At 44.5% G+C, this 13,245-nt stretch overlaps 1 protein-coding gene across 1 annotated transcript in view; it reads right to left on the bottom strand.

The window, feature by feature from the left end:
- The window catches only part of LOC135388239 (GATA-binding factor 6-B-like), a 177,042-nt gene extending 166,912 nt beyond the window's left edge, over positions 1-10,130 (bottom strand). Inside the window, exon 1 of the mRNA XM_064617653.1 lies at positions 9,997-10,130. The gene's annotated coding sequence lies outside the window, so the exon portion shown is untranslated. The remainder of the gene's footprint in view (positions 1-9,996) is intronic.
- Between the last annotated feature and the right edge of the window lie 3,115 nt (positions 10,131-13,245).

Below are 13,245 nucleotides of genomic sequence, written 5' to 3'. Positions count from 1 at the left end.
TTATTCATAGGTAGAATAGCATAGATGCGTAGATGGCGTAGATACGCTCAGGCTTGCCTATCATGAAGTCTTACATTAGTCCCACATCATCGTCATCATCATCATCATCAATCGTCATCATGTCACCGCTTCAGCATCCAAGAGCCCGCAATCTTCGTTTGGAAACGGTTAACCCCTTCTCAGAGCCTTTCGAACACCTCGCGCGGTCTTTCCGTTGATCATTTGTTTTTCGTTGAGAGACGAAGAAAGAAGAAGAAAAAGGCGCCTCCATTTGATTTGCGATTCTTATTTTTTTATTCCTTCTTGCTTGCTTTATTTGAACGAGGTGAGTTGCTTGTCTCCTCTCCGAACTTTGCAGTGTGGTTTCAGGTGCTCGAACATCGGTCGGCAAATGAACTCATTCTGGCCGTTACGGACGTGATTTACCATGACATCGTTGAGAACGACGTGATGCTGAGTGATAGGCAATGTTTATGCCTGTTTATGCCTATGTAGTGTCGGAGTTTATGTTGATATTGGGGTTGTTGAATTTATGATGTGCTCTGATGCTGAAGTTGATGTCGAATTACTGGTTTTGAAGTGGGTCTCCAATGATGAGTTTCGAATTTGAAGTGTCGTGGTGTCGATGTCAATGATGGATGATGACAGTGATGCGGTGGAATGGGCCGCGTCTACAGCCCACCACGATGTGATGTGGAATGAATTTCTAGAAAAGTGACCAACTATTGTACTGGAAAATGCACGATTCATAATCTGTCGTGAGAAGTTGGCACATTTTCATCGCTTTCGATTCGTTCAAGAAGGTCCACAGGCACATATTCAACTATGCAGCGTTCGGCATGTCCATTTCCTCGGTTAAAATGTCATGAGCACTTCGGTGACCGAAATAGAACCCCGTAACGAATCATTTCGACTGCCAAGCGTCATCGAAACTCACGAGAACTCTCGCATTGGTCACACATTCCTTGTTTTTGGCCTGCGAGAAATTCTTGAAATAGCTTCTTCTCCGAAAGTCTCACGCAAAAATGCTTTTTGTCACGTAAAAGCATTGCGTCCCTGATAAAGCATGTCTTCTGCAGTCTGCTTGAACTCTCTAGCGTTAAGTATGACGCAAAATTTTAGAGCGGAAAACTGCTGCAGATTTCTTTTATTTTTGTTTCTTCGCGTGTTCCTTAGCTATTCTTTCTATATCAATAAATTTGGGTATAAAATAAATAAATCTGTGTATAAAATAAATAGCTTTCTGTACATACGTAGTTCACGCCGTAAATAGCACGTAAATAAATTTTCTGTCTTTGCATTGCCAGTTAAAGGGGCACTAAGGCCAACAAATTATTTCTCCTCACGGGATGAAGATGACACTTCTTGGGCGCCAAAGAGTGGGGAATTCATTCGTTATGTTGTTCATGACTTATGATCGATAGAAAAAAAAAGCAATTTACGCCTCCCTCTCTCTCTCTCCCTCTCCTTCTCAAGAAGCCCGACAATGCAGAAAGCCTGCGGATTGACCTCCTTAAACGATCTCACGCGATGATTGGACACATCGGTTGAGGAGACCATTGGCAGGCTGCTCCGCATTGTTGGCCTTCTTGAGAAGGAGATAGAGGGAAGGCGTAAACTGCGCTTCTGTCTATCGATCATAAATCACGAACAACGCAACGGACGAATTCCGTTTGTGTTGTGTTGGCGTCAAGTGTGACGGCATATCCCATTCCAGGAGAAATCTTTGCATGCACTTTACTCCCCTTTAACGTAACTGCCTATAAGCGTCACTAAAAGGCGTACGACTCTCGTTTTGAAACCAAGAGCAGGGGAAAAAAAGACGTGATTTTGATTGATTGATTGATTATTTAAAAGAAAACCAGGGAGAAAAAGAACCGTGATTTTGGGATGATGGTGGGCTATTCTATATAGCGTGTTATGCAGTGTCTATCAAGTGTGCAAGTTTCCTTTCAAACAGTGTGCCGCTGTCGCCATTTCATTAAGCCTATCATTTTTGATTATGATCATCTGCAAGAACAAGATGAGGAGGATGTGTTGCGAAAACACAGGGTTCAAGAGCTCAAAGTGTATGCGAAAAAAAAAAAAGTCATCGGACATCAGACATTCCGACATTGCATTGGATTAGGTTTTTAGCGACTCTTGCACATGCACCATGTGACTCGTCTGTCGCATTCTTGAAACGCTCATATCAAACCTATATACGTTCCCGTAAACCGAAGGAAAAGTCTCATGTAGGGAGTCGCCTATATTTCGAACAGAGACTGTTCTTGTTGCATATTGTAAAAACCCCGAGACTAGGGAACACGAAGGGACAGACACAACACGAAGTCTCAAACACAGCTCCAACACAGCTGTGTTTCAGACTTCGTGTTGTGTCTGTCCCTTCGTGTTCCCTAGTCTCGGGGTTTTTACAATATGCATCATTTTCACCAGCTCGCTTGCTTCCTAGCCATTTTTTCATTGTCTGTTCTTGTATTGGGCCAGCAGAAGAACAGTCTCTGCTCAGCTTCACGAACGTAGCAGGTGGATCAGGCTGTGCTTATTCAAGTATATGTTGAAAAATTCGATGTCTTGAAACTGACAATTATTTTTCATTTCGCTTTCCGCATCTCCTTTTAGCTCTTGAGTTCGCAACTTGGCAATTACAAGCCAAGGACAACTTCGCAGTTGTCCTTGTCCTTCCTGACGTCTATACGTGTTCCTACATCGGCTGCTTGTTCCTTTTTCATATGTTGGCTCATGAACTTTGCGTCTTTACGTGAACGTGTCCTCGTCTCGTTCTTTTGTGATGTTCGAACAGAGACAGGGCCCAGTAGAAGAATATCATTCTAAATATAAGCGGTTCCCGACCTCAAGGTTTTGCTTCGGTGTACGTTCACCAGGTCGATGAATTTCAATCAAATATAATCAATATTTACAAGTGATCCAATATATCAATATTTATATAAAGTTTTGTTTCGTTAATTATACGTTCGCTATTGACAGAGGCTCTGCAGGACTTCAATGTGTGTACGTAGCTGTCTGTGGCAGTATATGACAGTGCAAGAATGTTTCATTAGAGATACTAAAGTATTTCTCCTTCTCTCTCTCTCTCTCTCTCTCTATATATATATATATATATATATATATATATATCAGTATATATGTGTGTATATAGTTAGAGATACTATAGTATATCTAACTTCCAATTTCATTAATAAACTGAGGCGCCCAACGGCTTCAACTAATGAATCTTTGTGGTGAATAATCTAAGCAGCATCGCAATGCATGATGATCATGATGATTATTATTATTTTTATGGCAATGCATGTGTCATGCACATAACCTGAGCAATCTACTTAGTGGATGTGGACATCTAAAATATGTACTCACGTTGTTGCCTTTTTGCGCGGATGCAAAACCGATATGATCACAACTGACCAAGATAAATTATACTATACCGAGTGGAATATGGTTACGCGACTGGGGACAATATATGAACGTGAAATCTGAAAGAAACACGCGTCTATTATATGAGTATAAAGCTTGTATTTTGTCTACCACTCAATATCGTGGTGGCAACATTAAGCGCCAAACTGCCCAGCGCGTAACGTGTTTATCAGTGTCAGTAACAACAACAAATACATGAAGTGACGATGAATCGGGATTTTGCTTTCACACGTCAAGCGTCCTGAAACAGCTGGTCGCACCAGTGCGATCTACGTTTCCATTTTTTTCTTTCTGTTATATTCTCTTCTGATCCAGGAAATTTGTCACTTAATTTGTGGATCACTACCCCACTGGCGTGCAGATGATATGAGATAATGGGTGGATAATGACGTAAAGTTTCCAAGTATAGCATATATCATGTATACTAATACATTATATAGAAAACTTGTCCTACTCGGCAGCACGAGCAGCATGTCGCCACACGGTTACATGCATGGGCTAACTCACCTTACGTGCAAACCAACCGCAGATTGTTATTATTACCCGAGTCATGCCAAAACGCACATCGAAATACGAAGACGTAATAGTAGCTACTTTAAAAGCGATAAAACCCCCGTGCCGGGGAACAAGTCAAAAGACGACACAACACACAGGCACGGACTGACGAACAAGGATTTATTATTATCAAACCTGGTTTATATCCTCTAACCTAACCAACAACGCCCTCTTCAGCAAGGTTCCCAATCACACCCTCCCCAAGCAGCACAATGTACTGAAAGTCGAGTGCAATAGGGGTGGACGGTATGTGTCTTATCAATGTTTTTTACTTTCGCGAGTCTATTCAAGGCCTTCCAGCTACCCGTCCACCCCTATTGCACTCGACTTTCAGCACATTTTGCTGCTTGGGTCAGCAGTGACTTTGTCTTTATCAAAAGTACAGGACTTATCTTGCGTCCCTCCTGTTTGAATCTTCCAAAAACTTCTCGACCCGGAGCAGTTATCGGCACTGAAGGCACACTCACACACCTTGACCCCGCATTTTTTATATCCCTGTCACACGGGCATTTCGATCCTTCTCGAATCCGATCTGCATCGAACTTCCCGAGCACGCTCGAGTTTTGACGCTGCTACACGGACACTTTCAATGCGCATTGAATGGTTTACCTGTACAAATGAATAAACGGAACTCATTAATTTCGCGTTTCCTATATAACAGCGATATCAGTGGTAATTTATCGTATACCGATGTAAGCATCATTTGTAGCTTCGCGCGCATGTCCGTCTTAAGTTATGACAGTTCACCGGGGTCGAGGATGCAAATGGCGGCCGTCGAGCCGTCTTGAAATTCTCAATCCTGTTATGGGAACTGTCTTGAGTCAAGCAGGATCAAAGTTCGATCCTGCTTGGAAGCGGCCGTGTAGCACCATCCGATCTGCATTGGGTTCAAGCAGGTTCGGTCGAGCAGGATCGAAAATGCCCGTGTGACAGGGGTATTATACTTAAAGCTTCACGATATAATAAAGCACCGCCCTTATTACTCTTATATAAAATTTTTGTCTCATGGAATTTAATAACCAGGTTTATACCAGGTATACCAGGTTTGATAATAATAAATCCTTGTTCGTCAGTCTGTGCCTGTGTTTTGTGTCGTCTTTTGACTTGTTCCCCGGCACGGGGGTTTTATCGCTTCTAAAGTATGCTGCAGCGAACAGCCCAATTTTTAACCATTTTCGATGTAATAGTAGCTCCCGCTCGAGAACTGAAGATATCTAAACACACGCGTTTGATTTAATGAAACGTAAACACCAGAAAATGCCCGTCGCCTTAAAATTTATGCATCTCCTCGTCATTTCACACAACATCACATACTGTCCAGTGCAGTGTCGCTACGGGGCATGGAGTCACATATTAAGTGGTAAATTTCCACGTTGATCGTCTCTATGTGCATTTTATGTTGTTGTTGCGTCTGTAGCTCCTAAATTTTCCAAATCAACGTGCTCATGTCCAATCGCAAGCGAACATGCTCGCAAACGAACGTTCTTTATCCGCATCCCAGACCGCAACAACCACAACCTCCTGGCGTTCGCGTCTCAAAGTGAAACCGAAACATCATCATCAAAAACGAATCCTCAAATAGCATCCACTACTCAGACAGGCTTTAGCCAAAAGAGATCCCCCCCCCCCGAAACAGGGGAATAATCACAACGAACTCGACCTCATGTACCGTCACCCCACGAGTAACGAGGTCCGGGCTATTTAGCTGAGCCTTCCACAACTGACTGACCGTGCTACAAGAAGCCGCAGTTAGTAGACTGGAAACGTCATCTCGGTATATCTGGCGTCCGGCGCCACTTCCATTAGCCGCTTTGGCGTCAATAAGGGAGAGGAGGACAAAAGAGCGTGACACCGGCCACTGCGATGGGGATGGCGCTGCTCTGCAGAGGGACTTCAGGCAGAGAAGGAGAAAGTGAACAAAAGTGGCAGTAGAAAGAAAAAGAAAACAAGAATAAACAATGATGGAGAGGAGACTATGCATCGATCGTCAAGACAGAGAGTCTCTCTCGGCAAATAGGTTACTTTCGCACAAAAAGAGTATACTTCACATATGTCCTGCGGAGCCATGGTGAACCGAGCTGTGGTTTGTTTCGCGACTGCTAAAGGATAAAAGAATATACATTTTTCCATCGTTATTAGCTTAAGCGTACTAAAAGAGCTGTTTGCTTTTCTGGACACTGTTAGACATCGGTATCAGCTCTCGCGATGAAGCACCCAATTCATTATGACCCAGTCGCTGCTGTCGTTGTTTCAACTGCAACGAATTACCGCATAAACCGAAAAACAGGTATATACAGACGCGTTACGAGTTGTAAAATGAATTACAAATTTGTTATATTAAAGGGAGGCAACCTGACTTCGACAATGAATTCGATCAAGACTGTGCCATACAGCACAGCAAAACAATGGAGCGCAAGCGACGACGCACACTGGAAGTGCACGAGAGAGAAGAACAAGAAAAGAAGCCAAGGTCCTCTGCGAAGTCCTCTGCTGTGTAGTAACCCCCAAAGAAGACTTTTCACAATGCGCGTAAAACTGGAAATCTTACTAGCAGTATGCAATATGTACACCCAGCTAGCAGCTATACACTTTTATACGAGGGAGTGTCGAATAGCGTTCTAAACCCCACTCTACACCGACCACCGGCGAGAACCCACCTTGTGTATAAGAATGGAACTGACTTCACCACCCGATTAACAGATGTAACGATTACAGATGTAGCGATTAACAGGTATATAACACTTCAAACTCGTCAAACATAGAGAAATGACAACGATTGCTGGAATGCCTTCTTTTGTATTGTCAACAAATGCGGAACGAACTTATTGACGTCAAATAGTCAATAACACCTTCACAACTATTCTGCGGCCACATAACTTCATTGTATTTCGGGGCACATGGCCGATGCAGGGGAGTGCGCTGTGTTGTAGTATAAAGTCACTGCAAGTTCTGACATTACAAAACGTTACTGTTTGCTGCTGACACAACTCGGAAATGGCGGAAGTTCTGACATTATAAAGCCGTATGCAGATGGAAACAGTTGCCTGTCGCGCACAAAATTTTATAACCTGTGTATAGCGTGTCACAAAGCGACGAATGTACTGTGCCACCGTTCAGGGGACACTTGCACGAAAGCGTGTATTTAACGGGTTGCCTCCTGTCTCAGATCGCGCAAGTATTTTCCAGAGAAGATCCAGCTATATCGAATCACGACGAAGCACACATGTAAGCTTGGACAACAGCAACACCTTGATTTAAATGATGAAGAGTAGGGAGTTTCACCGCCAGGGGCGATGCTCTACCCCATTGGTTGTGGTAATGTGCTCGAATGGAATACTGAGGACCGGAGTATAAGGTGCCCAAAAATTTAGATGTGCTTTTAGGGCAAATCGTAAGTGTTCTGGATTTGACCATAGACCAAGCAATTTTACAGCAACTTATAACTTTTTGTAAGTTGTATAGATAGTAACTTGTATAACAGAACGTTTATAGAAGTAACAGCGTCAGAAGTCCGATATGGAAGTCCAGCTGCGCTGAAGGACCGTAAAACTGCGAACTAGGGCAGAAGGATGCGGTGACTATTTTCATAGTCTCAGTAGGCCAGTACGTAAAATGCGCAATGTGCAAAACATGCAAAACAACATGTGCACAACATGCCAAATGGCATGGGACATGTGCCATGAGACATGCCACTGGACGGCACCCTATAAAAGTCTACATCGCCATCATGCAATGCCGCATTGCTCAATGCAGATGGAACATTGTGTTGTCTACCTATAAGGCTCTGAACGGGATTCATCTCTGGTAAATTGGAAAGTAATTGAACATCGTTATAAGCGGAGCTATAGAGCGGTGGAGACGCTACTGGACAGACGAGCAACACAGAAGCTGCTGTTATTGCAGAAAAGTTTACTGCAATCCAAGCCGCTTGAGTTTTGTGCTATCTGGGGAGCAGCGTTTCAGCAACCATTCAGTTCAGGGATGAGCTGATTCTTATACTCCCTAAAGCTTCCGATAGCTTCGAACATTTTTTCACGCGTGGTTCTCGAACACGCTTTCGATATTCTCCAGGACCACCGACGCCTCAATCCTTCTGCCGTGGGTGCGCGCATAGCACATATTTTCTCGACAATAGAATGTTCTCGAAGGAAAAATGCTCGTCGAGATTACTAGGGCTGTAACATGAATTACTTTATTGGCTGGATATGTTAGAATGCTGAAGGATAATTTAGAACCCCCGTGCGTCTGGTGTTTGAACGTTTGAACAGAACGGGAGTTTCGCACGCGTGCAAGCATGTTTATTATAATATGAAAAGAACAGTAAGGCAAGGGACAAATATAGAGATTCCTAATCTCTAGCTCGCCTGCTCAATTTGTATTCATATGCTGTGTGGAACGTTGACCGTAACACCGCACGGAACGTCCCTATACTATAATTTTAACTGCGGACCTCGGCGCCATAAACTTTCAAGCAGTTTCCACTACAACGCTAGACCAAGCTGCTTTCTTTCCTTTCTCAATAACCACAAGGCGCAATTCTGAGTCAGCGGCATCATTCCAGATAAGCCCGTCACACAAATCCACTCACGCAGGATGCAAGAATCATCAGTCACAAAATACCGTGACCAGTGACCAACGCAGGTAATTTCCCGCACTAGGGAAAACCAAACACGTCTTCTGCATGTCAACTTGCGTGGCTCACAAACGCATCTAACACAACCAGCCTAAACAGACAGGCATTTGCGCTTAAAGTGTGTTTCCGTGTCGTCTGCTCTGTGTCTGCACAACAAGCAGACGATGACCACCATCAAAGTGACTCCTAAGTGTTCCGCCAGACGGCGCCAGTGTCTTAAGTTGTGTCGGGGGACCCGCAAACGGGACTGTCGGTTTTCAGGGACCAAAGACACAAATAGAGCAGCGTAATTCTCTTTTAAAAGAACTTCTCATTTTTTGTTAGTCTGCAGAGAGTGGAGTATACGGGAGTGACCCTAATGATGCCGACTGTGTAATAAGTTAGAATAGTCCGTAGGAGACGTGAATCGCTACAGCGTCGCTGACTTTCTTATCTTTTACAGCCGGGGGGGGGGGATCCAGGGTGGTCTTCATCGTCTTGTAAGTGAACGCTGCGTTTGCGCACATGATTCAGTTTAGCGTACAAGAGAGCATGTTCGTCCCTCAATTAGCGGAACTACCTATGGACGTGGGCACAGGTGATGGCACAGGTGATGGCACAGGTGAACGCAGACGACGTTTGGTGAACAAACTAATGTAGTCTGTGCCACAACTAGCGTTGTGGCAGACGCAAACGTCTCTCGCAAAGACGATGGTCATAAAGTGTCCCTTCAGTGACGCAATACTTTTTTCAGCAGCATATTTCAGGACGAACAACAGGTCAGATGAGTTCCAATTAATATACGCGTCGAAATGAATTAGATTGGCTGTGTTTCACTTTGTGGACCTCAAACAACGTTCGACGACGTTGAGGTGACATGCAACATGACCAGTTTAGTATATATACATATGTAACATCCTCTCGTCAACTACCGTGGAGTCTTCCGTTCTCAGCGGAAACGCAATGTTCCTTTCTGAATAATGCACTGTAGCATACGACAAAAAATAATAATGATAAAAGAAAAAAGAAACAGAAGAACGTAAAGAAACATTACTTGACTACGGAAGCAAGGCGTAGAAAAACGAATATGAGCCTGACAACTTTTGATATTTGATATATTTCATATATCAATGTATAAGTTTTTGTACACCAATGAGTGGAACGATGGAAAGACGTGAACAGAAAGATGGAAAGACAGACATGGAAAACGATATTTCTACTCTGTTGCCTGGATCCATAGTGCCCTTTAATATAGCTTCTAGAGAGATATATCCATGCTCCATTATGAGCACTGATCTTGTGCCGCTACAGTAAAGCTAATCTCTACCGACGTCGGCAGTAATCTGTATACGCGACGCCACATTCTATCGTTCTGTCCGTATTAAAATACCACATACCTTTCAAATTAAGGTATCCGAAAAATCCTTGGCACTCGTTGACTGTGTAAACGTAGCACGAAACCACATCCTGCACTTTCTGAACACATCCGTCTTCTCATACAACTTTGAAATAATCATTCTTTTTACAGCACAATCATTCATGTCATGCCTCTACATTATGCAATCGAGTAGTAACACGCCAGTCTGTGCGTGAGTAATGTGTGGATAGCAGAAATTGAAGGAGCGCATATACTGTATAACACTAACTTTCCCAAACGATCAGGACGCTAAATACGGAGACCATACTACGTTCTACTTCTTCCAATCACGCCCAAGCGCGTCTGCACAAGCAGTTGGGAAGAGCATTCAGTTGCAGCTATCGCAATGACTTGTGGATATCACTTGCCACCATTGGGCGTGCGTCCGATCGAGCTTCGTTATCTCTTCGCCCTGGCCGCATTATCTGGTTTCGAGGGGCTTATCAGGTTCGTGTTCCCCCTGATGTTGGGCTCCATTTTACTTGCTAAAGAGCACAATGTACTGAAGGCTTCATTGCACAGGGGAAACTTAAGATCCTCGTAATACCGTTGAGATACCTGTGCCCCAGGCCCTCGAGACCTTCTGCTTTAATATTCGCGAAGAAACAGAAGACAGATTTGTCACGCACAGGTGGTGGCAATGTTGCAATGGTAATGTGCATCTGGTGCCCTCTGGAGCATATCGGTACAAGCACATACTCTTGCCTCTCGTGTGGTGGTGGTGGTTGGTAAAATAACAAGGGGAGGTTGAATTCGCGCAAGCGAATTCTGCTACCCCAAAAAAAGAAAGACGGTACACCCCAAAGCAGAAAAGAAAAAAGAAAGGAAATGTACGATTGCACCACAGAATGTGCGAGCGCACCGCAAAAGTTCACCGAGGTGAGCGTCTCGACCGCGACAACGCAGGACCGAGCGCGCCGTTCACATCAAGGATCATAGTAATGTCCACGCTCCGTCTAGTATAGAGTTTCTAGTCCAGATTTCACAATGAAATTGACAAGAGCATTGAAGGCCGCGTCCCTGTGGTTAGCGTCCCATACGCCTAAGACTTTCTCTATGCTGAAGTCCCTGCTGTCGAGATGGCCAAGGGTCTGCCTCAAGATGCCTCTTTGTGCAGCATGTTTTGGACATTGCATGATGATATGTTCAGTGTTTTCCACTGCCCCGCACAGTAGACAGTTGGGCGAGTCCACCTTGCCCACTTTATGAAGAAACTGGCGACCACTGCCTCTCGTGTCTTCAGTTACGTACTACCCCTTCATCAATTATGGACACTGTAATTACTCGCCCCATTAATGTATTTTTCGAATTCAATTTTCTCTTACGCTCCTCTGTTGTAGAAAAATAATTCTCACCTCCTTTTGAGTTGTGCGTTCTCTGTGCGACTGTGTTTTGAAAATATTGTCGAATTGTATGGTTCCTTTCTGCAACCTTTTGCAAAATTAACTCGTGTTGTTTTGTTCTACTTCTAAACACTCTCGCATTATGCGCCATGTTTTTGACCACCCGTTAATCAATGTCAGAAAAGAAATGAAGAAATCCTGAGGACCAGAAAAGGAGTATAGTAACGACTGCAACGCATTTTGTCTAAATATCTGCAAAATATTTTGCGCAATCTTTCTTCCGATCTTGGATACTCTTCACCTTTTTAGAGTCATGTCTCTGTCCTTGTTATCAATGTCCTGGCTTTCCTGTCCTTCATTTTTCGATATTCAGCTTCAGCTCGATATTCAGCGAGAACTCAGCGTTGTGCTAGTTGTTGTAAATGTATGTGTCAGGCTTACCCCCTCCTCAAGACGATTGTCGACCATTTCCCTAGGATGCCTCAGTACTAGCCCCCTCTACACACAGAGGGAGCTAGTATTCGGCGCGAAGTTCTAAAAGCTGTTAGACATTGCCCTCTTTGTCGTCATGGCCGCGTATTCCCAACCCTTGGCAGGCTAGATACTGAAGAGACGATAGTGTTGTTACAAGCGCTTTTCTTGCCGCTTTCATGTCGCTCTCCTTCCCTTGTACACAGGCGGACGCGACACTTGATCGCTCGTTCACAGCTGTTAAAACATTCAATGCAGCCCTGTGGAAATTTGTCGCTTCATGTGCCTGAAATCTCTCGAGAGCCTTCTTCCACTTGGTGAACCCATTTTCCACAAAAGTCCGTTTATAATCCTTGCCTCTTGAAGTGTTTGGAACAGGTACGTTCATCTTCGAAGCAGTGCAGCAAGTTACACAGAGCGCCTTTTCTGTGGCGGTACCATGTGAGAGCCACTGGTAAAGAGTCTTCCAGCTGGACTGGAAGCGTCGCCCTTTTCTTCCCCGAGGGCATTCAGTTGGGGCAGTAGCTTAATTGGAGGAAATCGTTACGGCACCGTCTGAAGAGCTGCCGCTATCCTCGGTGGTGCGAAGTCCGTATGTCGAAGCTTCCGTACTGGCGGGAGTATAGCTGCCCCCGTCTTCACCCGGAGGTGCACGCTCCTTAATCAGATACCGTTCCATCGGTGTGCGACTTCTGGCACATGTAAAACCAAACACGTCCCGGTTACACTACATAATGTGTGCCTCGTGTAGCTGAGTCGAGCTAGAGGGCACCACGTTTAATGACACCATGTCGTGGCGATTCATAAAAACGCATCGGGCAGTGGACCCCCGCCACAAAAGAACAATAAATGACTTTCTGTTTGGGGGCATCGATGACAGACACTTAACGAAATTGAAAAAGTAGAAAAATGTATGCTGTGCAACATTCACACCATCAGGGTCGGCTATCAGGGAGGTAGACTGATCAGTTAAACAACGACCACCATCACTACTGGGCCAACTTCGTGTGAATTGTAGGCCACAAAAAACGCTAGGAAAATTTCTTAGACACGGTAGTGCCACGGTGAAAATACGAGTGGCAGTGGAGCCCCTTTATATATACACGGGTATGCTAGCGAGTTAATAACGAAATATTTCTAGTGAGACTTACCGTGAAATAATAACAAAGCGCCACGGTAAAGTGTTTCCGTGACACTTGAAGTTCAACCCTACAGGGCACGGTGACCACGATGTATCTCAAAGCACCGCCGAAACAAAACCTCACGGTTATACGCAAGGGAATGCACCGAGCGCACGCGGGTTGAAACAATGCAAGTCGCTCGCCTCGATGCTCCGATTTGCGAGGCCCTGCACAGTTAGCGCTCGGCCGTCGGCAGATGCGCTTCGGTTCCGGGCAAGTCCGGACACGTGTCGC

Source organism: Ornithodoros turicata, chromosome 3 (genome assembly GCF_037126465.1).
Source record: "Ornithodoros turicata isolate Travis chromosome 3, ASM3712646v1, whole genome shotgun sequence".
NCBI lineage: Eukaryota > Metazoa > Arthropoda > Arachnida > Ixodida > Argasidae > Ornithodoros > Ornithodoros turicata.
Note: the sequence above shows the minus strand (reverse complement) of the source record. Positions and strands in the feature narration are given on the sequence as shown.